Genomic DNA, 24,325 nt, shown 5'->3' with positions numbered 1-24,325 from the left:
CTCAGGCGCGTGATGATGACGTCATCTCGCCTGAGCCGGCCTCTGATAGGCTGCAGGCATTAGTGCCTGCGGCCTATCAGAAGAACAGGGGAGGGACACACCTCTCCCTTCCCTGCCGCAGCACAGCACAGGCATCTGTATCGCTGTCCTAAGGACGGCGATACAGATGGATTAGATATGGAGATGAGCGCTTCCACAATGGAAGCGCTCATCTCCTAGTACTGCTACTGCCCCCCCACCACCACCGCGGCCGCCGCAATTACATCCAGGGCCGCGCCGCCTGTGGTGATCGGCGGTGCGGCCCTGAAGGATTTAAAAAAAAAAATTCGGCTGGTTGTTCTAGGGGGGGTACAGACCCGCTGGACCCCCCCTGTAGGTGCGCCACTGACCCTCAGCGAACCCTCTGCATGCTGCGGTCAGCTTTGATCACGGCATACAAGGGGTTATCACACCGGCATCAGTGTTTTCACCGATGCCGTCTTATGCAGCAAGGGCCCGGCTGTCAGTGACTACCAGGTCCGTGATGCAGATCGGGCGGGCGCAGCTCCTGCAACTGCCCGATCAGCCCACCGTACATGTATGGCGCCGGTCCTTAAGTCACGTTCACCAGCGCCGTACATGTACGGCGCGGGTCCTTATGGGGTTAATTCATTTTTCCGTCGCGTTATACACTTTTAGTTTCCATGGTTATGACCACCCTGTAATCCAGCAATGGCTGTGGCTGTGCTTGAATACTATAGGAAAAAGCTGTATTGCAGGGTGGAAACAAGCAGTGTAAAACATAATTGAAAAACGAATCAAGGCAGCAAAGAAGGCAATATGGACAATCACAATACATTAGTAAGTGTCTTGTATTAACTTTGTCTACATAATAAATGCCACTTGCTAAAGTGACCCAACCATTTAAAGGTGTTTTCAGGAATTATATACTATTTTCTTTGTCCCCTGGCGTATTTGACCCAATTAAAGACATATACTTACCAGCTTGTCAACACTCTGCTCCTGCACCCTGGCTCCTAATCTGAATTTGTCATACAACTCATTGGTGGTACATACTTAGTTGTGTTATGGGTTCTGTGTTTGTCCCTGAATACCACGGATTTCCTTGGGAACTGTGTAATGTTGCATTTCTCCTTAAGAGGTACTGCAGGGAAATTGATCACTTTCTGCAAAGTTCCCCATAGATTATAGCTGATTGCAATAGCCCCAGTAGTGAGAAAATCTGTTTTCAGCTTTTTGTTGGGGGACACTCTAACAAAATAGATTGTCCAGAAACAAAATTGGAATACATAGTCAAATAATGGAATGTTATTACAGGAATACAGATGCTTTCTGTTAACGTAGTCTCATCCAGCATTATAAAGGTCATCAGCATCAGTCATAGTGCATCTAAACAAGAGTGCTGCAGCATATTATAGGCACAACCTGAATAGATAGAAGGCTGAGCGTCTGGGTCCTGTCAAGATTGTCTGCTTTCACACAGACAGTTTCAAACATATTTAGCTACCGAATGAAAGTTTTCTTCTCGCTCCTCTTTTAATAGGTTCAGACAGGTTGAAAAAGCTGTGCCCCAGAGGATAAACCTTACTGTGGAGTAAAGACAAGACATTAAAGCTAGAAAACATCACACAAATTAGCGGTGTGGAGTGAGATGAGGATACATGCGTTGTGAAAGGAAGCCCTATTTTTAAAATAAAAAAAATGTCAAAACTGTCTGTTACTAATCTTACAGGTGTCGAAAAAAATTGGTGAAAAAAAAAAGAAAACTATTTTCATGGGCTCCGAAGCTGCAAGAAAAAAATAGACAAGTCTAGCAGTTTTGGAAAGCTCATTAACAGTCATTGTAAGCTGCACGCCTCAAGTCTTAGAACACAGTCGCTAAAGATTAGGTCCTGCCACACAGCAATAATACCCGCAACCTACACATTTCAGGTCAACCCAGGACGCCACTTAACTGAGGATGTCAACAGAATATCTAAAATAAATGTATCTCCACCAACAAACAGGTTAAATCTCCTCAAACAAACTGTCTTTTACTTCAATACTTGTACTCTGCTGTTATACAGCCGTAGGCCATAACTTCCCCGACGTGATTAAATGGTTTATGAGTTTGTGATGGGGAAACTCTGTTAAAGCTTCAAACATTGACAAACTGTGACTAAGTACCTGAATGAACCAAGCCTGTAGCATTTTATTTTGGTTCCAAAGTACTAAAATCCTATTCCCCTCAGAATAGCAAACACTTTTATGAGAAAGGCTTCTATACCGATTTTTCTGATCTTTGGAACACATTGCTGTGTGAGGTAAACTCATCCACTCAGCACTTAAAGTTGGCAGAGTTTAAAAAAAATGGCAAGGATATACAAGATATACTGACCAGCTCAAACTCCTCTGCTCCTGTGCCAACCGGGTTTTGTTTACATGGTTGCAGCATGTAGTACCTGTACACTGTGCGCGACCGCTGCAGCCAATCACTGGTCTTAGCGGTCTTGTGCAGTAAATGGCTAAGGCCTGTGTTTAACTCCTCAGTGAAGTGGCATCCCGATTAGCTTCAGCGGTCACATGTGGTATTATGGGTGTGATGGGAGCATCGACGCTGGAGCAGAGGGGGTTTGAACCAATGAATATACATTCTTTTTTAACACTTTCACTGCCTTTCATATTTTTTTCCAAGAGGTTTTTAGAAAATGTGCTAAAATAACGAGAGAAGTACTAATGATATGAAAAATTTGCAGTCACTCAGTCACTGCTGACGATGCTGTTCTGCCCTACTGCAACTGCCAGCAGATCCCCGCTGCTTTCAATCACTATCTGTTGATTTTCAGCAGTGGTCATGTGTAGGTGGTCGCAACGTCATCTCTGCAAAACAGCAACAGAGATCATGAGGAGGCACGAAGCAGTGGTTCTGGAAGAGCAGTGGATTTTCCAGGTAACACCTATGGGGTGATTTATCAAACTGTTATAAAGTAGAACTGGCTTAGTTGCCCATAGCAACTAATCAGATTGCACCTTTCATATTTCAAGGGAGCTTTCAAAAATAAAAGGTGGAATCTGATTGGTTGCTATGGGCAACTAAGCCAGTTCTACTTTACACCAGTTTGATAAATGACCCCATTATTTTGTTATTTAAGCACATCCCCTGCTATTTGGCCTTTGGCATATGTTAAAATGTCTCAGACTACCCAGGTTTTCTTATAAACCTTATACGCATAAGAAATTAAATATGATTATTATTATAGTTTGTACTGTATATTTACTTCTCTATATTACCTCTTCCCACAATCGCCTCCAAGATTTCTCCCGTGCATCCCCCACACTCTGGAACTCGCTACCCCAACATATCAGACTCTCACCTACAGTGGAATCCTTCAAAAGAAACCTGAAAACCCACCTCTTCAGACAAGCCTACAACCAGTGACCCTGCTGCCTCTATACCGCCATGACCAGCTTCACCCTCACCTACTGTGTCCTTCCTCCATACCATGTAGATTGTAAGCCTCACGGGCAGGGCCCTCTCTCCTTCTGTACCAGTTTGTAATTAGTCTTGTTTATGCTTAGTGCAATTGTCTGTTTGTATACCCCTTTTCATATGTACAGCGCTATGGAATGAATGGCGCTTTAAGAATAAATAATATTAATAATAATAATTGTAAGTGATCATAAAGTGGGCTTTTCCTACACATTTACTACAGCATTAGTTTCCTTCTAGCTGGCTTTGCTTATGTTCTTTCTAAAAATGCTTTCTGGATTGATGACCTATAACAACAAAGTTAAGTGGCCCCATGAACAATTTAATGTTGTGATCCCAACTATGTCCCTAGAAATATAATTATTTTTGTGTGTCCTAACTCTAAAATCATTAAATGGGTTTTCCTAGTTAAATGAAAAAATTCCTAACAGCCACTAAGTAACACTTTTCTCCTTGCCACTTCCTGTGCTGCACCTCAGTCCTCCACAACGGTTTTTGTTTTCCTGGTTTCAAAGGTGATGTCCTGCAGACTTCACTTCTGCAGCCAATCGCTGGCCTCAGCAGTCACTTACGTAAACGTTGTTATTTTAGTACATGAAACTTTTAATTGAACTTTAATCTTCCCAAATATATTCCATTTTCAAATATGAGGAATTTCTGAAAACTCATGCCCCTAAATAAAGCAGTCAATGTCAGTGTTTATTCCTTGTTGCTACTGGACATGTCCTCCAGTAGTTCTTGGCTCTCTTGTTGAGCATACACTGTTCATCCCTTCTGTCTTCCTCTGGTATTGCTGGCTTTCCCTGTGCAGCAGGGCAGTGCATATGCTTTTTCTCAGTCTTCACCCACAGGGAGAGCATGTGCAGTAAAGACCACCATGTCTGTCTGCTCTGCTCCCCTGCTTTCAATATGTACCGCTCAACTGTATGGTGGCTACAGCTAAGCTTGTGCAGAAGAATATCCACTAGAATCACCAAATACAAATAAAGGCCATGCGTATTTATTACGGTATTTATGGTGTCTGAAGCCAAGAGGAGATGTGGGACACTTCTGGAATTATAGTTTCCCTGTCCCAACAGGACCGCCCAGTCTGAGTGAGAGTACAGGATAAGGTTTATATAGGGATGGATAGTAGTCTGTAACCATAGAAACACACAGGCCTGTACAGGAGCCACAAAAGAGGACATTTTCAACCAAGACTGTTTACATAGTTGCTTCATTGTTTTATTTATTTTTTATTGCAGCAATAGAATTAGTAGCAATGGTGTACATACCCTTTCAATATGTATACAATAGACTGCAAACATTTTAGGCAGGTGTGGAAAAAATGTTGCAAAATAAGAATGCTTTAAAAATTTTAATTGTAAATACTTTATTTTTATCAATTAACAAAATGCAAAATGAATGAACAAAAGAGAAATCTAAATCCACTCAATATTTAAAGAACATCTTTTGCAAGCATCAGCTCTTCTAACCACAGATCCTCTGTAAATGTAGACTTGCTCAACTCCTGTCTCTTTCTATAATTCCAGACAGATTCCATGATGTTGAGATCCGGGCTATGTGGGGGCCCATATCATCACTTCCAGGACTTAATTGGCTGTATCAAAAACAGGCGTCGTTCCACTAAAGAACAAAAAAGAATGGCGCACCATAGGGTAATAACGTTAGAGAAAATAAATAAAATAGGTATCTCCACTGGGGAGGCTCACCTGATAGAGTTGTGCTAGTTTAGGCACAACTCTAATGTGGACATGTATCAAATTGCCATGAACTCCTCACAACGGATGGTGTGCAGCCCGGGATGGATACTTCTGTTCAGGGATGCCTGGAATCCCGCAGAGAGCCAGTAGTTAAAATAAAAGAAAGGGTATCCCACGGCGCAAAAACCACCCAGTAGTTGGAGTGATAAAGGTTCTTGTTTATTTGGGCAAGTGGTACAACGCGTTTCGGGGTTTAACCCCTTCTTCAGGTACAATTGGCTATGCAAGCCAATTGTACCTGAAGAAGGGGTTAAACCCCGAAACGCGTTGTACCACTTGCCCATATAAACAAGAACCTTTATCACTCCAACTACTGGGTGTTTTTTGCGCCGTGGGATACCCTTTCTTTTATTTTAATTGGCTGTATGTCTGGGGTCGTTGTTCTGCTTCATAATATATTTGGAGGCAGTCAGAATCCTCCCTGATGGTAATGCATGATGGATACTTATCGGTCTGTATTTCTAAGCACTGAGGATGTCACTAAGTCTGACCAATCTCCATTTGCTGAAATGCAGCCTCAAACTTGCAAGGAACCTCCACCATACTAATTGTTGCCTGCACACACTTGAACAAACTGCCTTGTCTTACAACCAGATGTTTCACATTTTGACTCATTTGTCCAGAGTACCTACTGTCATTTTTCTGCACCCCAGTTCTTATGTTTTTGTGCGTAGTTGAGTCGCTTGGCATCATTTCCATATCGAAGGTATGATTTTTTCCGGCCACAATTCTTCCATAAAGACAAATTCTGGCCAGATTTCTCTGAACAATAGATGGATGTACCTGGATCCCACTAATTTAGGCCAGTTCTTAGCTGATGACACTGGACATCTAATTTCAAAGGTTAGTAAGCATTATATGTCTTGCAAGTTTGGGGCAGCATTTCAGCAAATGGAGTTAAGGATTTGGTCAGAATTAACGGTGTCCTCAATGCTGAGAAAATCAGGCAGATACAGTACTTATCAATTATGCAATACCATCAGTGAGGCATCAGATTGGCTACAAAGTTATTCTGCAGCAGGACAGCACAGTGGCTCAGTAGACAGCAGTGCTGCCTTGCAGCTCTGGGGTCCTAGGTTCAGATCCAACCAATGACAACATTTGCATGGCGTTTTTATGTTCTCCCACACTCCAAAGACACACCGATTGGGAAATTAGATTGTGAGCTGTATTGGAGACTGCAAGTGATGATAATGTCTGTAGAATATGTCCCTACTATATACCGTAAGTGAGTAAAATAAATTAATAAAATAAATATGATATAAACCTGCTGACCATGCCCCGTTCTATGCAGCAAAGATAAAAAGTGAGCTGCAGAGAAAGGTAAATGTCAGTCTATTGTCTATGTTCCAGGAGCCAGTGTGAAAATTGGAAAATTCAATTTTTTTTTATGGATAATTACTGTAAGTAGTTGATCACCTACTAACAATTTTGGCTCTTATAGACCTGTTAGTTTTTCTTTAAGAAGCCCTTCTACTCTGTACTCATTACCTGTATTAATTGCACTTGTTTGAACACGTTACCTGTATAAAAGACACCTGTCCACACACTCAATCACACTCCAACCTCTCCACCATGGCCAAGACCAAAGAGCTGTCTAAGGACCCCAGGGACAAAATTGTACCGTATTGAAGGGAGGATGGATGGGGCCATGTATCGCAAGATTTTGGCCAACAACCTCTTTCCCTCAGTAAGAGCATTGAAGATGGGTCATGGCTGGGTCTACCAGCATGACAATGACCCAAGACACACAGCCAGGGCAACTTAAGAAACATTCCAAAGTCCTGGAATGGCCTAGCCAGTCTCCAGATCTGAGTCCAATGGAAAATCTTTGGAGAGAGCTGAAACTCAATGTAGCCCAGTGACAGCCCCTAAACCTGAAAGATCTGGAGAAGATCTGTATGGAGGAGAGGGCCAAAATCCCTGCTGCAGTGTGTGCAAACTTGGTCTAGAACTACAGGACACATCTGTAATTGCAAACAAAGGTTTCAGTACCAAACATTAAGTTCTTTTTTTCTATTGTATCAAATACTTATTTCATGCAATTAAATGCTTAAAAGTAAATTATTTAAAAATCATACAATGTGATTTTCTGGACTTTTTTTTAGATTCTGTCTCTCACAGTTGAAGTGTACCTAAGATAAAAAATTACAGATCTCTCCATTCTTTGTAGGTGGGAAAACCGCCAATGTATCAAATACACATTTTCCCCACTGTATCTCTTTATATTCGTTCCTTTACAAACATACTGTATGCTGTGTATGACCGGGTGTTGCTTCATGGTACTGTGCTTGTTATCTCAGTAGGGGCACAACACAGCCAACCTTTCACTTGAGTGCAAAAATAATAATATGACTCCTGTGGGGTTTCGCTCTGGTAGATAGGGTAAGCGGGCGCAGTACAGAGGCAAGATACACGTTATTAACTCAAAACGTGAGAGTTTATTCACACTTGAGGCAATTGCCCAAAACCGCACATAACTTTGCAGGCTTGGTGTTAATTCACACACAATGGAAAGTTCATATAACACAAGTCACCTTGCTGGCAGTTCTGCCTCCAGTAGTCCACAGCAGGCTTTAGGGGGTCTGTTTCCCCAGCGTGGGGCTCCCAGTCCTCCAGCACGGCACAAAGCCTCAGATACCAAAAAACAGGGACATCTCTAATGATCCCAGATGCCTATTTAAGGACAGCCAGGTGCTGCCAAGACCTGGAACGGCACTTAAACTCTGGTCCGGTATTTGACCTCACCTGGCTGAAAACCAGCCCAGCCGCACATGCTGGGAGGATAATACTTGCCTTGCCAGACACAACCCCTCACTGTGTCACATACTTCCCCCCTTTGTTTAACCCTGAGGGGTTGGACACACGCCAGACAATGCACCCGGGACGAGGCATCCGCGTTTCCCTGCAGCTGGCCTGCTCTGTGTTCTACCGAGAACTTAAAGTTCTGCAGAGACAAAAAACATCTGGTGACCCTGGCTTCTCCTAACCTCTTGATGAGCTCATCCACCCAGGGCATGGGATACGCATCAAATTTGGAAACCTGGTTAAGTTTTCGAAAGTCGTTACAAAACCGCAATGTCCCGTCCGGCTTGGGTATCAAAACTATAGGACTGGCCCACTCACTTTTTGACTCCTCAATGACGTCTAGCTGCAACATTAGGTACCCGGTATGGTTTTAATCTGACTTTTGCCTGAGGCTGAGTGATCATGTCATACTGAATTATGGAAGTGCGTCCAGGGAGGTCTAAGAACACATCTGTGTTCCGACTAACGAACTCCATGGCCTCCTGAGCAGTGATGGCCAGTTCGCCGTGTTCGCCCGCGAACACATGCGGGCTGCCATCTTAAATCCCAAGTCCGGCGATGCACAGGTAAGTCCTTACCTGAGCCTCGCTGCGAGCCGGTCTGAAACACATGCGGTCACCGGGAGCAGGCAGTTCTGAGAACAGCCACCGGGGGCCTTCATCAACAATTTTTACTGTGGCAGCCGCCTCTCTTGCATTAGACAGAGGGGCCGGTATCTCTTCTGCTAGAAAACCCGGGCTGTCTTCTGTACAGGTTTCCCTATCTTTCCACGGTTTGAGTAAATTCACATGGTAAACTTGCTCCGGCTTTCGCCGCCCTGGCTGGTGTAACTTGTAGTTTACATCTCCAATTTTCTCAAGTACCTTGTAGGGCCCCTGCCACCTAGCCAGGAACTTACTGTCCACGGTCGGCACCAGAACCAACACCCGATCACCCGGGTTAAGGATCCGGACCCGAGCCTGCCGATTATAGACCCGACTCTGGGCACGCTGAGCTGCCTCCATATGCTCCCTAACAAGAGGAAACACTGTCTCTATCCTTTCTTGAATCTGGGTAACGTACTCAATGACACTTTTATGTGAAGTGGGTTGTTGTTCCCATGGCTCTTTGGCCACGTCCAAGAGACTGCGAGGGTGTCTGCCATATAGCAGTTCGAAGGGCGAGAACTCAGTAGAGGCCTAGGGTACCTCTCGCACTGTGAACATGAGATAGGGCAGAAGGAGGTCCCAGTCCTTCCCATCTTTAGACACTACCTTTTTCAACATATTTTGTAATGTTTGGTTAAACCGTACTACCAGACCATTCGATTCCGGATGGTAAACGGACGTCCGTATTTGTTTTATGTGCAGCAACTTACAGAGTTCCCTCATCACCTTGGACATAAAAGGGGTCCCTTGGTCAGTCAGAACCTCTTTAGGTAGTCCAACTCGGGAAAACATCTCCATTAACTCCTTAGCTATGAGTTTGGCTGAGGTATGTCACAGTGGCACCGCCTCCGGGTACCGAGTGGTGTAGTCTAGAATGACTAAGATGTGTTGATGCCCTCTGGCGGACTTCGGTACTGGGCCTATGAGGTCTATAGCTATTCGGTCAAACGGTACTTCGATAATCGGCAGAGGTACTAGGGGACTACGAAAATGTGGCTGGGGCTAGTTATCTGGCAGATCGGGCAAGACTTCCAAAACTCTTCCACGACTTTGAATATGCTGGGCCAGTAAAACCGCTGTAGAATACGATCCTGAGTTTTCTGCAGCCCCAGGTGACCCCCAAGAACGTGTTGGTGGGTTAGATTTAACACAAGCTTGCGATAAGTCTTGAGGACCACCATCTGTTCGATAGGCTCACCCCGTAGGCTTTAGGGGGCCTGTTTCCCCAGCGAGCGGCTCTCAGCCCTCCAGCACGGCACAAAACCTCAGATCCCAAAAAACAGAGACATATCTGCTGATCCCAGCTGCTTATTTAAGGACAGCCAGGTGCTGCCAAAAACCCCGGACCGGCACTTAAACTCTAGTTCGGTATTTGACCTCACCTGGCTGAAAACCAGCCCATTCACACATGCTGGGAGGAAAATACCTGCATTGCCAGACACAACCCCTCACTTTGTCACACTCCCTATAGTAAACAGTATTTTTTTTTCTACTTAGGCTTCATTGATGAATAACATATGCCGCAAATACATGCAAGCTCATCATGATAAAACCTGCTACAGGGAAGGATCTGGTGAAGGAGCCCCCGGGGATGTGACTGATATATCATCTACTAAAACTTGATGGTGGGCATGGTATCTACAGCTTACAGTCTTGTAACATGGGATAGAATGCAGTTATCTGCTTGAAGACGTTTTGTTTATAAGAAAGGATTAATAGGTGGCGTCATGCTTGATCCTTGAACACTACCAACAGACGAGAAATAGCAAATGATGTATGGTAAGGGTAAGCAACATAGATAAGACAGGCCACAAATCATCAGCTGATTGACTGGCTCTGGCATCTCTTACTTTTGATAGCTTCTCCACTGCTAACACAAGCAAAAAAGAGACATACAGTAGCGTTCCCTAGGTTTTATAATATCTTTGTTCAAAAGTTGGTGGCTGAGGTCTGATAAAGGAATGCTCACCTATTGCTGCTGTGTCAGACACAACAGCTATCTGCACCTATGGGACAACCAGGTCCCGTGGGGATGAGTGCTGCAACTACTGGAAGAACCATTCTTTGGACATCCTCTGGATCTGTGATAGCACTTAGGGAAGGTCCATTAACAGTGTCCTCACAACAAGTGCAAATGTACCAATATAGGTAACAATAAAACCAAGGTATTTGACAATAGGGGGAATTTATCAAGCTCTGAACGTCAAAATTATGGCTTCAAAAAATCTCAAGCTTAAATTTTGCAACTTTTGAGCAGTACGCCTTCTAGTGCCACTTACATATGTGGAGTGAAAATTTGTTCAGGATTTCAGAGTAGATCACTTTTATGTCATATTTAAGTAGTGTGATATTTGAAAAAGTCGCAAAAAAACCAGATAAAGTCACATCAGGAATCCCCCAGACACACTTTTACTAAAATAGATGCAACCACATTGCACTTGCGGCAAATTTATTATTACTGGGCTCTATGTGCATAAATTTCCTACAGGTGCACATATCAAGTCCAATCAAAACTAACCTCAAACATATCCCCCTAATATGTATTTTATTTCAATACATAATAATCAGAAAACAAGTACATAGGGACTATGCATTTCAAAGGGATAAACCCCTTCATCAGGACCACAAAAAGGCATAAAAAGACATTTTTATCACAAAACTGAATATTATAGAGTAGAAAATCAGGATGCTCATAAGCTCTTTCTACAGCCAGCCAGATTAGTAGAAAAGTCACCATAAGATGGCCAAGAGTCAAGTCATTTCAGGTCTTCTAACTTCGTTTTCCTGATCAATTGCCTCTTTTGAAGAAAGCATATTGTTTTCTTCAGTGTTAGCTTTGCAATGTTTGTGAATTTCTGATGATTAGATTTCTCCACCTCTGACAGATCAAGTTTATCAGCCATTGTGACCAGCTCTGCTTTGGGTGCCCAGCATAGATGCCTTTTTTGTACCTGATGAAGCGGTTTGTACCCAGAAACGTGTAGTCCTTATTAGTGTTGAGCGAAGCAAAGCATTTGAAGTGGAATTCGGTACGAAGTTTAGGAAAACAATGATTTGCAACAAATCTGAATTTCCTCATGCTTCATAGTATCAAATCAGGTTTTCCTAAAATGGCGGCTGCATGTGTAAAAAAGTGACAGTAAGAAGCGCAGGAATGCAAGATCACCCATAATGCCTTGTAGCCAGCCAATCCACAGATCCCACACGGTCTCCGACATTGTCAAGTGAGCTGAGCATAGGAAGAGATGTGGCAAGCGCTCATGCGCTAGGGACAGTGTTGCTGAAAACGATTAATAGAATATTGGAGAGGGAGAGCACAGGGAGACTTATTCTGTCAGTTTTATTTATTCCAACAGTTACTTATTCCTACATTAGCAGTAAATATAATTCAATACCAATAAGATGGAAGCCTTTATTATTCCAGTGTCAGTGTTCCAACCAATATCATCCAGTTTGCACCCCTTAGCAGGTTCAGTTCTTAATGATGACCATTATCATCATTTGCTGGCTTTAAATCTTCCAAATCATCCTTTAAAGTCTCCATGTCCTAGAAAATCGTATATTCGAATCAGTCGGCACTGTAGGCAAAATTTGCGGTGCACGTGTTCTAGGGTTGGGGTCCCACACAACAATAACGATAGAAAAGGACCGGCACTCACATATAGTGTCTTGTGAAGTATTTCTTAATTGCTATATATTCATTCTGTGACGCGTTTCGACACAACCCATGTCTTTGTCAATTGAAACGCGTCACAGAATGAATATGTGGCAATAAAGAAATACTTCACAAGACGCTATATGTGAGTGCTGTTCATGTCCTAGAAAAGTCAGCAAGATGCTGAGAGAGGAGGAGCTGGATTTTCCTAATGTCATATTCTCATCGATATTAGATTATGTGGAAAAGGAGGAAAAGCAGATGGCAGAAGGGCTCCCCCCTGTAGGGCAGGAGAGTACTGGGGTTGCTGCTGTATGCTTCAGTGAAGCTGACAAATCGAATTTTTCAAAACTTTTTTCTCTAGTTCTTATGTATTTGCATTCTGTTTTTTATGTGTAAAAGACAATGGAGTAGATTTAAAAAAACTTGTGTAAAGAAAAACTGGCTTATTTGCCCATAGTAACCAATCAGATTCCACCTTATATTCTCCAAGGGAGCGCTCAAAAATAAAATGTGGAATTTAGTTGGATGCTATGGGCAAGTAAGCCAATATTCCTTTTTAATAAATTTTCCCTATTGTTATTTAAATACTTTAACTTGGATTTAAACCCAGTGCTGATAGGCCTCAGTCATTTTCCTAAATATCATTCATCTTACATTTTATTACAGGATAAATATAAAAGGTAGCACTCTAAAAGGGATATGGGAGACTGGTGGTCTCTGTCCAGCACTGATGTCCCGTATTGGCATAAGATATCACAATGTTACCCTTGCCTTGCAGCAGGTGATGATAAGCAAAAAAAAATAAAAAATCTAAGACTCTAAAGGACTACCTGAAGAATAATTACCATATATTAATATAAATCTGATCACACAAAGATAAAATGGCAACAAAACAAAAACTCCATTTAGTGCACAGCAAATTCTGTAATAAAGAAAGCTCACGGCTATCTCCAGCCCCTACCTAGTGCTGTCAGCAATTTAGGATGGTCTAAATTGCTGACATACTACCTATAAATGACAAAATTATGTCTGCCTATAGCCAACACTAGGGGGAGCTTAAGAGTCACCTGCATAAGGTTTATATATTTAACTCAATAACCAAACAGGTGCATTAAATGAAGTACTGTACAGACATACAGAAACTGCCAAACTAAAAGGTAAAGGGGCCTCTGGATGTTATCAATCGGTAGGGGCCAAGACTACTGATCTCTATTGGTGCTATCACCTGAAATGCATGTCAAATGGTAGAAAAAATGTAAGTACGCATAAACTAGACTGGTCTAATATCTAGACGCTGATAATATCACTAAAGTCTGCAATAGCACTGGTTCCGGAAGGATTTAGCAGTTTCCTGTAGGTAACATTTACACCTTAATAGCAAATAAATAGAAGTCAGGGCACTTGAGAACTTTACACTGCATGAAATTCATTCCACTGCCAGAGTTCTCATCAGAAATAAGTTCCTTGCATCATGTCTATTCAGCCAGAGTCTCATGTATAACGTTTAAGGGCAGCATTGTGTTTTATACAAGATGTAATGGTCAATAACCGAGCTCTGATGTGCTGAGCAGAGCATTAATATTGGCTGAAACTCTTCTAGGAAATATAAAATTAGAGTTCTTGCAAACACACCGTCCTAACTGTGAAACTCATACTGCATCAACTCCTGTTGAGCACAACAGCCCTACTGGGACTCCTGAAGCAGTCACTCTTTATGGTACAGCAGGAGGGGAAAATAAATACTATCTGCCTCCCACCACCAGCTCATATATCCAGGGACGTAAAATCCATCTTAAATATAAGACAGATCAGTTACAGAGAAGGATGACTACAGGAGAAATAGAGAAGGTAGCCAGAGAAGATTACAATGAAATAAAAAAGCTCTTCAGCTTCTGTGTGCCCAGGAATATTTGGAAATCAATTTGGAACAAATTTTAGTAATGATCTGGGAGTTTTTTTTTTCCTTTCTAATACTTTTGGATTTCTGTTCTCATAATTGGTTGGGGTCCCACCAGACACTTCCCACCTATCTTGTGAACAGGTATTAAATGGCTATTTTTGGAATACCCATTTAACCACTACTCTATCCGCTTTGCCTCCATGACAGATGTTGAAGCTTGACAGGCAGTGATGGCCAGTTCACATGGTTCGCCCGCGAACATATGCGGGCTGCCATCTTTTTTCACAAGTCCCGAGAGGCACAGGTAACCCCCTACCTGTGCCTGTGACGGGAGCCGGTCTGAAAACAAATGCGGTCACCGGGAGCAGGCAGTGCTCCCGCTGACCGCACTTGTTTTGAGACCGGCTCGCGCACAGGACAGATAAGGGCTTACCTGTCCCTCGCCGGACTTGTGAAAAAAGATGGCAGCCCGCATACATTGCGAACTGGCCATCACTGCTGACAGGCACCATAGCTAGTGGGTGACTGCTGTGCTACACAGCCGTTATCCGCTGGCAGTGTCTATCATTGGAGGCAACACAGCATTTGAGGGGCCTTTACTAGGAGTGGGCTACACCTGGCAACTGCACCCCTGCGACGAGACTACAGAAGCCATTTGGTTGCTACTGTACGGCAGATGGGATCCTTATGACGGTTCCCAGGCTTGCCACAGCAAAGTTCCTATAAGGGCTCATTCAGACGGCCGTATGCTGTCCGCAAAAAAAATGGATAGCATTCAGTATTTTTGCGGACCCATAGACTTCAATGGGGCCATGTCCTGATTTTCACGGACAAGTATAGGGCATGTTTCATTTGCTTTGCGGAACCGTGGAATAGAAAAGGGCCCCATAGAAGTGAATGTTTCAGCATCTAATCCGCAAAAAAACTGATCCGCAGTTAAAAATAAAGTTAAAAATAAAGTAAAAAAGTAAAAAAAAGTTTGAAAAGCCCAAACTGTCAAATATATAAAATCTAAAAGAATTTATCCCTTATGTTGAATGTCGTAACAAAAAAAAGAAAAAAAAAAAAAAAGGTTAATTCAACTCCCAACAAAAAAATTTAAGGGAATCTGTCAACCTGATTTTGGACCATTTTCTACAGTAATTCATGAGCAGTACTGCAGATATGGAGCCCAGATCACTATATTTTATTTTCCTACTGCCTCCCTTTCCCCCACTGTCAGCACAGTAGGAAAATAAAAATATCTGGAGTCTTCATCTGAAGTGCTATGCATGTGTATTACTGTAGATCAGGGATCGTCAACCTCCGTCACTCCTGCTGTTCTGAAACTACAACTCCCAGAATCCTCCTTTCCCTTCTATGGGGGTTACAAAAACAGATAAGTACGTGTGCATGCTGGGAACTGTAGTTTTGCAGCACCTGGAGTGCCAATGGTTGCTGATCCCTGCTGTAGATAGTACTCCAAAATCAGGGTGACAGATTCTCTTTAACAAAAAGTGATAAAGAAAATCATACATATCCCAAAATAGAATCAATAAAAACCTACAGATCACTGAGCAAACAAAGAGCCCTTTCAGACGAGCGAGTTCCACGCTTTGGACTCGCAGTGTGAGAATGAGGCAGCTCCTGCCCTGACCTCCCAGCACTGATGGGGTCGCATAGCATTATATTGATTTATGATGCTATGCAGGGCCGGCTCCAGGTTCATGTGGGCCCTTGGGCGATAAAGTCTCAGTGGGCCCCCTTACACAGTGATAACTCTGTGAGTACAGATAATACAGGGTGGGCCATTTATATGGATACACCTTAATAAAATGGGAATGGTTGGTGATATTAACTTCCTGTTTGTGGCACATTAGTATATGTGAGGGGGGAAACTTTTCAAGATGGGTGGTGACCATGGCGGCCATTTTGAATCCAACTTTTGTTTTTTCATTAGGAAGATGGTCATGTGACACATCAAACTTATTGGGAATTTCACATGAAAAACAATGGTGTGCTTGGTTTTAACATAACTTTATTCTTTCATGATTTATTTACAAGTTTCTCTTTGTTTACAGCCATTGACATGTCGCCGAGGTTAACACGTGAGAAGCGGATAGAAATTGTGTTGATGTCTGGTGAACGCAGTAACCGGGTCATTGCAGCAGATTTCAATGCAAGACACCCTAAGAGACCACCCATCTCCCATGCTACAGTTAGCAAACTGCTTGCTAAGTTTCGTGAAACTGGTTCAGTGTTGGATTTGCCAAAATGTGGATGCATGAAATTTGTCTCTAATGAAGAAACATCAGTGGCTGTCCTAGCTTCATTCAGCAAGAGCCCACAGCGTAGCACTCGCCGCATGTCAGTGGCATTAGTCGAACATCCCTTCGGCGGATATTAGCTACTCACAAATGGCACCCTTACAAACTCCAGCTACTGCAGCATCTCAACGAGGATGTCCCAGATCGGCACACTGAAATTGCAGAATGGGCAAAACAAAATTGGAACAGGACCCTCAGTTTACGCAGAAGATTTTGTTCAGTGATGAGGCAAACTTTTATGTGAATGGTGAAGTTATCATTAGGATATGCCCCCATTGTCTGATAGGTGTGGGTCCCACCGCTGGAACCCGCACCTATATTGAGAACGGAGCGGGGAGTGCTGTGGCTGGAGGACCCCAGATTTCCCTGGGTCGTCCACCACCAAGCGCTAATCCCCAGCGCTCGGCTATTTTCGGCGGCCCCATAGAAATGAATGGAGGGCGGCTGCGCATGTGCAGTGGTCTCTCCTTCACTTTCGGGGCTCCGTTCTCGATATAGGTGCGGGTCCCAGCGGTGGGACCCGCACCTATAAGACAATGGGGGCATATCCTAGCGATATTCCCCCATTGTCTGAGATGAGAAAACCCCTTTAATAAATTACCCCATAGTTTGTATTACTGAAAAAAAATACCTGTGCGGTAGAAGCCAATCTTTCTCATTTTAGGGGGAAAAACATTCCTTTCCAACTCCAATCAGGCAATCAGAATAACTCCCTGGATCAACAACTCATCTTTTGTAGCTATAGACTGTAATATTATTAAACTCCAGAAATACATCCAGGCCCCTCTGGAACTCTTTTAGTAAGGTACCTTAAACATCCTCAGATTCCCAGCCATTGGCTGTAGAGCATAATTTTGTGCTGGCACTTTAAGAGCCGAGTAGTGTGCGCACCGTATGGGAGAGAGGAAGAGAACTTACAGCCAGTCACAGGACCCTGGTGTCCAGATCTCCTACTGGATAGCAGGAAGGACTCAGCGGGGCTGGGCCGCTGGGCAACACCAAGGTGAGTGATGTGGTGCCTGTGTCTGCCCCGGATGGCAGGAAGGTGGTGGCACACAGTGCTGCCATGACAGCTTGTGGTACATATGAGCTTTGCACACCTCAATATATTATTCTTACATTACTTTTATGTGTAAATTTCTGCTTGGATGTGAATTTTAGGTGCAAATGTTTGTTTTGAAGCATTTTTTTAAATACCTGTTTGTCAAAAAGTTACATAAAGGTAGAGATGGTTGTCAATGGTCCACCAAAGAGGTTGTCTGCTTTCAGTAAATATACAGGTTTCGGGGTGCACTTACATTTTGCAAGGACTGTAAGCCCTGTATTTTATAGGTTGTTACTTTTTTAAATTTCTACCTAAAACCAGATTTTTGGTCTTTCCAGTTCTGGCAATTTTATGAAGATATCTGCACATAAATTTAGGCCGAAATGGTATGTATGAACTCTGCACGTTTTAAGAGGTGTTGTGCATATAACTTACTGCTTGGGTTACACTAATATCACATTTTATGAAAAATTACACATTGGCGCAAGGTTGCATGGAAGTGTCTTAGTACATAAAGATGTGTAAAACACCTCGGTCAGCGAAAGGGTTAAAAATACAATTCCTCTAGACCAGGGGTGCACAAACCTCGGCCCGCATGGGGCCTGCAGAACCAAAGTTTGCGGCTTTCGTCTTGCTGGCTAGAAACACAGCTGTGCAATCTACGCTGGATTACAGATAGGGATGATCGAATCGACTTCGGATGAAACATCCTAAATCGATTTGCATAAAACTTTGTTACACTGTTCTCCAATGGTCTTTTTATGACCTCGTGGGGAACATATGTGGCAAAAATATATTTAATTTTTTTTTTAGAATTTTAATTTTTTTTAAATACCAGTCATTGGCTGGAGCGGTGCATGTTACCATATCCACAGCCAGCCAGATGCCAACAGCGCGGGGACTGGAAGATTGAGAGAGCAGGCGCAGAGCGGACCACGGGAGCGGCAGGGAGCAGCTAAGCATGAATCTTCTGTTTCAGGGGTCATGCTGCAGGAACTTGTTAAAAAAACATTTTTACTGGGAAATCCCTTTAAGCCCCTATTACACTGCACGATATTCGGGCCAATTACTGGGAACAAGTGCTCACAGGAACATTGATATCTAGCCTGTATAATCTTGTTGCTAATCAGCTAATAAATGAGCAATCACTCGTTTGACAGCTTATTTGCCTATTTTATCAGGAAGACAGATGCACAATAATCGCCGACACATCTCCCTATGTAATCAGGGATGTGCTACTGATAATCAATAGAACTGAATGAGGGAGCAATGACTGTGGTAGTGATCATTCCTCCCCATTGACTTTGGATCGGCCTGTGTAATAGGCTGCTGCAAACAAACACCAATCAACTTTCTTTTTTTTCTTGCGGCCCCTTGAAATAGAGCAATGCATCCGTGCTCGAAACTGAAGCAATCGCTACGTGAAAGCCCTGCAATGCATTGTGCAAGTTGAAAATAACTATTCCCTCCGAATTGCCTCTGTATGGCTGTAAGAGGTACAGTAATTAATTTTTTCAAAGTTCGGGGCAAATTTTAATAAGACCAGCGTTTTAGACACCGGTCTTAATAAGCCTTATACCTGGCAGTGGATCCGCCGGCCTCTACATAACTTTGGTGGACCCTCCGCCACTTCTAAATGCAAGACAGATTCCTAGCTGCCTTACATTTAGACAATTTTCTATGCTAAAACAGGCGTAGAAAATGGTAAATGAGACGGGCCTTCCCGCACCACCCCTACTTTTTATTAGATCTCGCGTGAGCGGGTAGAAGTCGAAGCTTACAGTGCAAAGGACGTCTGCGTTTAATAAATGACCCCCTTAATTCCTTCATATTCCGAGAATGAAATGGCAAATAACTATTTTTGCATCACTAAATGAATTCATATTATCATTTAACCCGCATTTTGAATATCCATTTTTTAAGCTTGCTTTTACTGCATAGTGAGGCACTGATGCTCAGCTGTTGATTTAATGCATAAAATGGGCAGAGATAAACAGTACAATAACATTCACGCTCAGCTAAGATTTCCAGTTTCCAAATTGTCACTTTATTTTGCAACACCAGCCCAAAGGGAAGATCATCGGAGATGTCATCTCAACATTTATGCAGTGAATGTGAATAATAATGTGTTACAGAGTAATGTACTGTAAATCCAGCAACAGTTTGTATTGTCAGAAAAACAAGGACATGCTACGGCCTGTAGGTTTCATTATCACAGACGCGTTTTAAAGAGTCCAAATGTAGCACGAACACAAAGCACGGATATGATACGAATTTGTTTACTAGTCATTCTATTCACTGTGACAAATAGCTACAATGACAGTACAACAAGCAAACTAAATCTCTAAAGCAGAAAAGTGAAAAATCCATGCAGACATCAACAAAGGCTTACACCTATGTCAGGGTGCATTCACCGTATGTATTTAGCGGTCTGCAAAAAATACGGATGATGTCTGTGTTGCATCTGTTTTTTACCGGACACATTGTAACAATGCCTATTCTTGTCCGCAAAATGGAAAAGAATAGGACATGTTATATCTTTTTTGCAGAGATGCAGAACAGACATACAGAAGCGCACAGCACACGGTGTGCTGTCCATATTTTTTGCTGGCCCATTGAGATGAATGGGTCCGCAAAAACGGAAGTGGAGCAAAAACACGGTTGTGTGAATGGGGCCTTTAAGCAAAGAATCCTACCCCAAAATTATATTATAGATTAGACCAGGGATGCCCAGCCTGCAGCCCTCCAGATGTTGCAAAACTACAACTCACAACGTGCTTTGATAGCTGTAGGCTGTCAGGGCATGCTGGGAGTTGTCATTTTTCAATAGCTGTAGGGCTGCAGGTTGGGCATCCCTGGATTAGATCAAGTACACACTACTATATAGGCTCCACCAACACTTCTGTTGAACATGACAGGAACAATCGTGTACCTTGCAGCACTATTCTTCCCATCACAACCCAACAGACCCCTTTATAAGTCAAGGGGGGTCCTTCAGTCAATATTGGTGTCCACTGTGTGCCAGAACAGGCATCATTGTAATTGTTTCCATTACAGACCATGAAGAAAGAATAAACATGACCCATTTCTCTGGGGCCATGCACACATCCAATGTTTGCAGATCCACAAATTATAGAACATGTCCTAGTCTTGTCTGTATTGCAGATGATAATAACTCTTTCAATTGAAAGGAGTGAGAAGAGTGCAAACAGAAGGTATCTGCATTTTGCGGATCCGTTGTTTGCGGACCGAAATACCGACATGGTCGTGTGCAATAGGCTTTAAATGGGTTCCCAGTCTAATGGAAATAGAGGTTTTGCTTCTTGTATGATAAAAGTTTGTTGTGCTTTAGTTCCTCGCCATCTTCAAGATCAGCAACACATTTTATATTCAGATGTTAAAACTCCATTCTGCCTTCCAGCTTCTCACAGCTGAGAGTTAGTTACAATGTACAGTGGTCCCTCAAGTTACAATATTAATTGGTTCTTGGACAACCAAGTTGAAAACCCTTGTCCATAACTCTACGGAAAACCAGTAATTGGTTCCAAAGCCCAAAAACGCAATCCCAAAACAAGAATAAGTGAAGAAAAATAAGCACATAAGAAAGTCCTTATGTAAAAGAGATAGGAATAGATGGTGGAAGCTATACAACACATGAGCTTCTTCAGGGTCTTACATACAGTACCAGAAAAATAAAATGGAGCCACAGCTCACCCAGTGTCCAAAGGAGCAGGTCATTCTGGCACAGTCTGGAGTACAGAACATGTAGCACCCCAGAGGAGCTACTAGACAACCAATACAGGTGTTTTACCAGAGAATTGGCCATGCTGATTGGTTCGATATGGGTCTGAGACATTGTATGCGGAGTCTAGTTTCAAATTACCGTATAATGGCCCAGAAAAGGCCACTGTATGTTGAAAATATTGTATCCTGAGGCTACTGTATCTTGAGGGACCATTGCACAAGGTAATATCTCACTGGTAACACTGATAATTGACTTAACTAATAGTGGATTTACACATGCGGATAGTCGGACAGATTATCGGGGACGAACGTTGCTGCGAACGCATGTTCTCGACAATCTGCACATCTAAAGGTGCAGCCAATCACCTGATGAACGAGTGAAAGTCTGTTCAGGCAAGTTTGTGCAGGCAAGTAAATTATTGTTTCTGGGCTGCAGATTGTGCTATCTAAACACTGATCTGCTGCCCAGAAACAATGCAGCTGTATGAGGACGAGCGATCGCAATAGCGACAAAAGAGATGGTGACATGTTAGGCTACTTTCACACTTGCGGCAGGACGGATCCGACAGGCTGTTCACCCTGTCGGATCCATCCTTCCGCTATTTCGCCGCTTCGTCCCCATTGACTATAATGGGGACGGGGGCGGAGCTCCGGCGCAGCACGGCGAAAGGCCGCCGGACTAAAAGTCCTGCATGTCTGACTTTTTAGTCCGGCAACCTCTCACCGCGAACTGCGCCGGAGCTCCGCCCCCATCCCCATTATAGTAAATGGGGACGGAGCGGCGGTCCGGCGGCATGGCGAAATAGCGGAAGGACGGATCCGACAGGGTGAACAGCCTGTCGGATCCGTCCTGCCGCAAGTGTGAAAGTACCCTTAGAAATCTTTTCCATTTGTCCGATATAGGCTCCAGTTGCACATCTAGACCATGTTCCTTGAATGTCAAAATACTTTTATTGGCTTGGCATGTCTATTATCCAGAGTGGCTGGAATTGACTGGATGGTTCCATCTTTTCACTGACAAGGAGATCCATCAGCCACTATAGAGACATTGATATCTGGAGGGCTTGTGATTTGAGGGATGATAGTTTAGTTTCTCAATGGTTTAAGCTTGGACATCTTCAGAAGAAATGCAGTCTGAGGACAGTACAGATTGCCAACATGTGCAATGGCTAGCATATGTATGTAAAAAAATAAAATAAAATCAAGGGATCTTGTAAATCTGACACACCACCCTTGGCTCAAAGTTACTTGTAAACTTCTGCTTTAGATAGGCTACTTTCACACTTGCGTTCGGAGCGGATCCGTCTGGTGTCTGTACAGACGGATCCGCTCCTATAATGCAAACGCTTGCATTCGTTCAGAACGGATCCGTCTGCATAACTGTTTTTTTCAGATCTGATTTTTCACTTTGTGAAAACTCAGATCCGACAGTATATTCTAACACAGAGGCGTTCCCATGGTGATGGGGACGCTTCAAGTTAGAATATACTAAAAGAACTGTGTACATGACTGCCCCGGGGGCAGACCCCCCCCTCCCTCCCTCCCCTGTATTTAACTCATTGGTGGCCAGTGCGGCCCCCCCTCCTTTTAACTCATTGGTGGCCAGTGCGGCCGGCCCCCCTCCCTCCTGTTTTTAACTCATTGGTGGCCAGTGCGGCCGGCCATCCCTCCCCCCCCCCTGTTTTTAATTCATTGGTGGCCAGTGCGGCCGGCCCCCCCTCCCTCACCCCCCTGTTTTTAACTAATTGGTGGCCAGTGCGGCCGCCCCCCCGTTTTTAACTCATTGGTGGCCAGTGCGGCCGGCCCCCCTCCCCCCCCTAATTAAAATGACCGACCCCCCATCATTGGTGGCAGCGGAGAGTTCCGATCGGAGTCCCAGTTTAATTGTATTATAGAAGCATTATACTTACCTGCGAGCTGCGATGTCTGTGTCCGGCCGGGTGCTCCTCCTACTGGTAAGTGACAGGTCTGTGCTATAAGCAAGGCGCCGCACAGACCTTTCACTTACCAGTAGGAGGAGCGCCCGGCCGGTCACAGACATCGCAGCTCGCAGGTAAGTATAATGCTTCTACAAATTGCAGTAGCATCCTGGTTGCCATGGTTACCGATCGGAGTCCCAGCGATTAAACTGGGACTCCGATCGGAACTCTCCGCTGCCACCAATGATGGGGGGTCGGTCATTTTAATTAGGGGGGGAGGGGGGCCGGCCGCACTGGCCACCAATGAGGTAAAAACAGGGGGGGGGGGGGGGGGCGGCCGCACTGGCCACCAATTAGTTAAAAACAGGGGGGAGGGGGGGCCGGCCGCACTGGCCCTCAATGAGTTAAAAACAGGGGGGGGAGGGGGGGCTGGCCGCACTGGCCACCAATGAGTTAAAAACAGGGGGGGGAGGGGTCCGCACTGGCCACCAATGAGTTAAATACAGGGGAGGGGGGGAGGGACAGCAGGGGGCAGTCATTTACACAGTTCTTTTAGTATATTCTAACTATGGGAACGCCTCTGTGTTAGAATATACTGTCGGATATGAGTTTCACGATATTCTAACATAGAGGCGTTCCCATGCTGATGGGGACGCTTCAAGTTAAAATATACCATCGGATTGGAGAAAACTCCGATCTGATGGTATATTAATAGGGACTCCTGACTTTACATAGAAAGTCAATGGTGGACTGATCAGTTTGCAATTGCACCATATTGTGTCAACGTCAAACGGATCCGTCCCCATTGACTTGCATTGTAAGTCTGGACGGATCCGTTTGGCTCCGCACGGCCAGGCGGACACCCGAACGCTGCAAGCTGCGTTGGGGTGTCCGCCTGCTGAGCGGAACGGAGGCCAAACGGTGCCAGACTGATGCATTCTGAGCGGATCCGCATCCACTCAGAATGCATTGGGGCTGTACGGATCCGTTCGGGGCCGCTTGTGAGAGCCTTCAAATGGAACTCACAAGCGGAACCCCGAACGCAAGTGTGAAAGTAGCCATAAAC

At 43.9% G+C, this 24,325-nt stretch overlaps 1 long non-coding RNA gene across 1 annotated transcript; it reads right to left on the bottom strand.

Annotated features, from left to right (window-relative positions):
* Positions 1–1,043: 1,043 nt before the first annotated feature.
* LOC120991383 lies at positions 1,044–19,951 on the bottom strand. The gene is made up of 3 exons (XR_005776653.1): positions 19,868–19,951; positions 19,057–19,062; positions 1,044–1,055 (listed from the first exon to the last, which is right to left on the bottom strand). It is a non-coding gene; the product is annotated as an uncharacterized LOC120991383 (long non-coding RNA).
* Between the last annotated feature and the right edge of the window lie 4,374 nt (positions 19,952–24,325).

This window comes from Bufo bufo, chromosome 2 (genome assembly GCF_905171765.1).
Source record: "Bufo bufo chromosome 2, aBufBuf1.1, whole genome shotgun sequence".
Taxonomy (NCBI): domain Eukaryota; kingdom Metazoa; phylum Chordata; class Amphibia; order Anura; family Bufonidae; genus Bufo; species Bufo bufo.
This window is presented reverse-complemented; position numbering and strand designations above follow the sequence as displayed.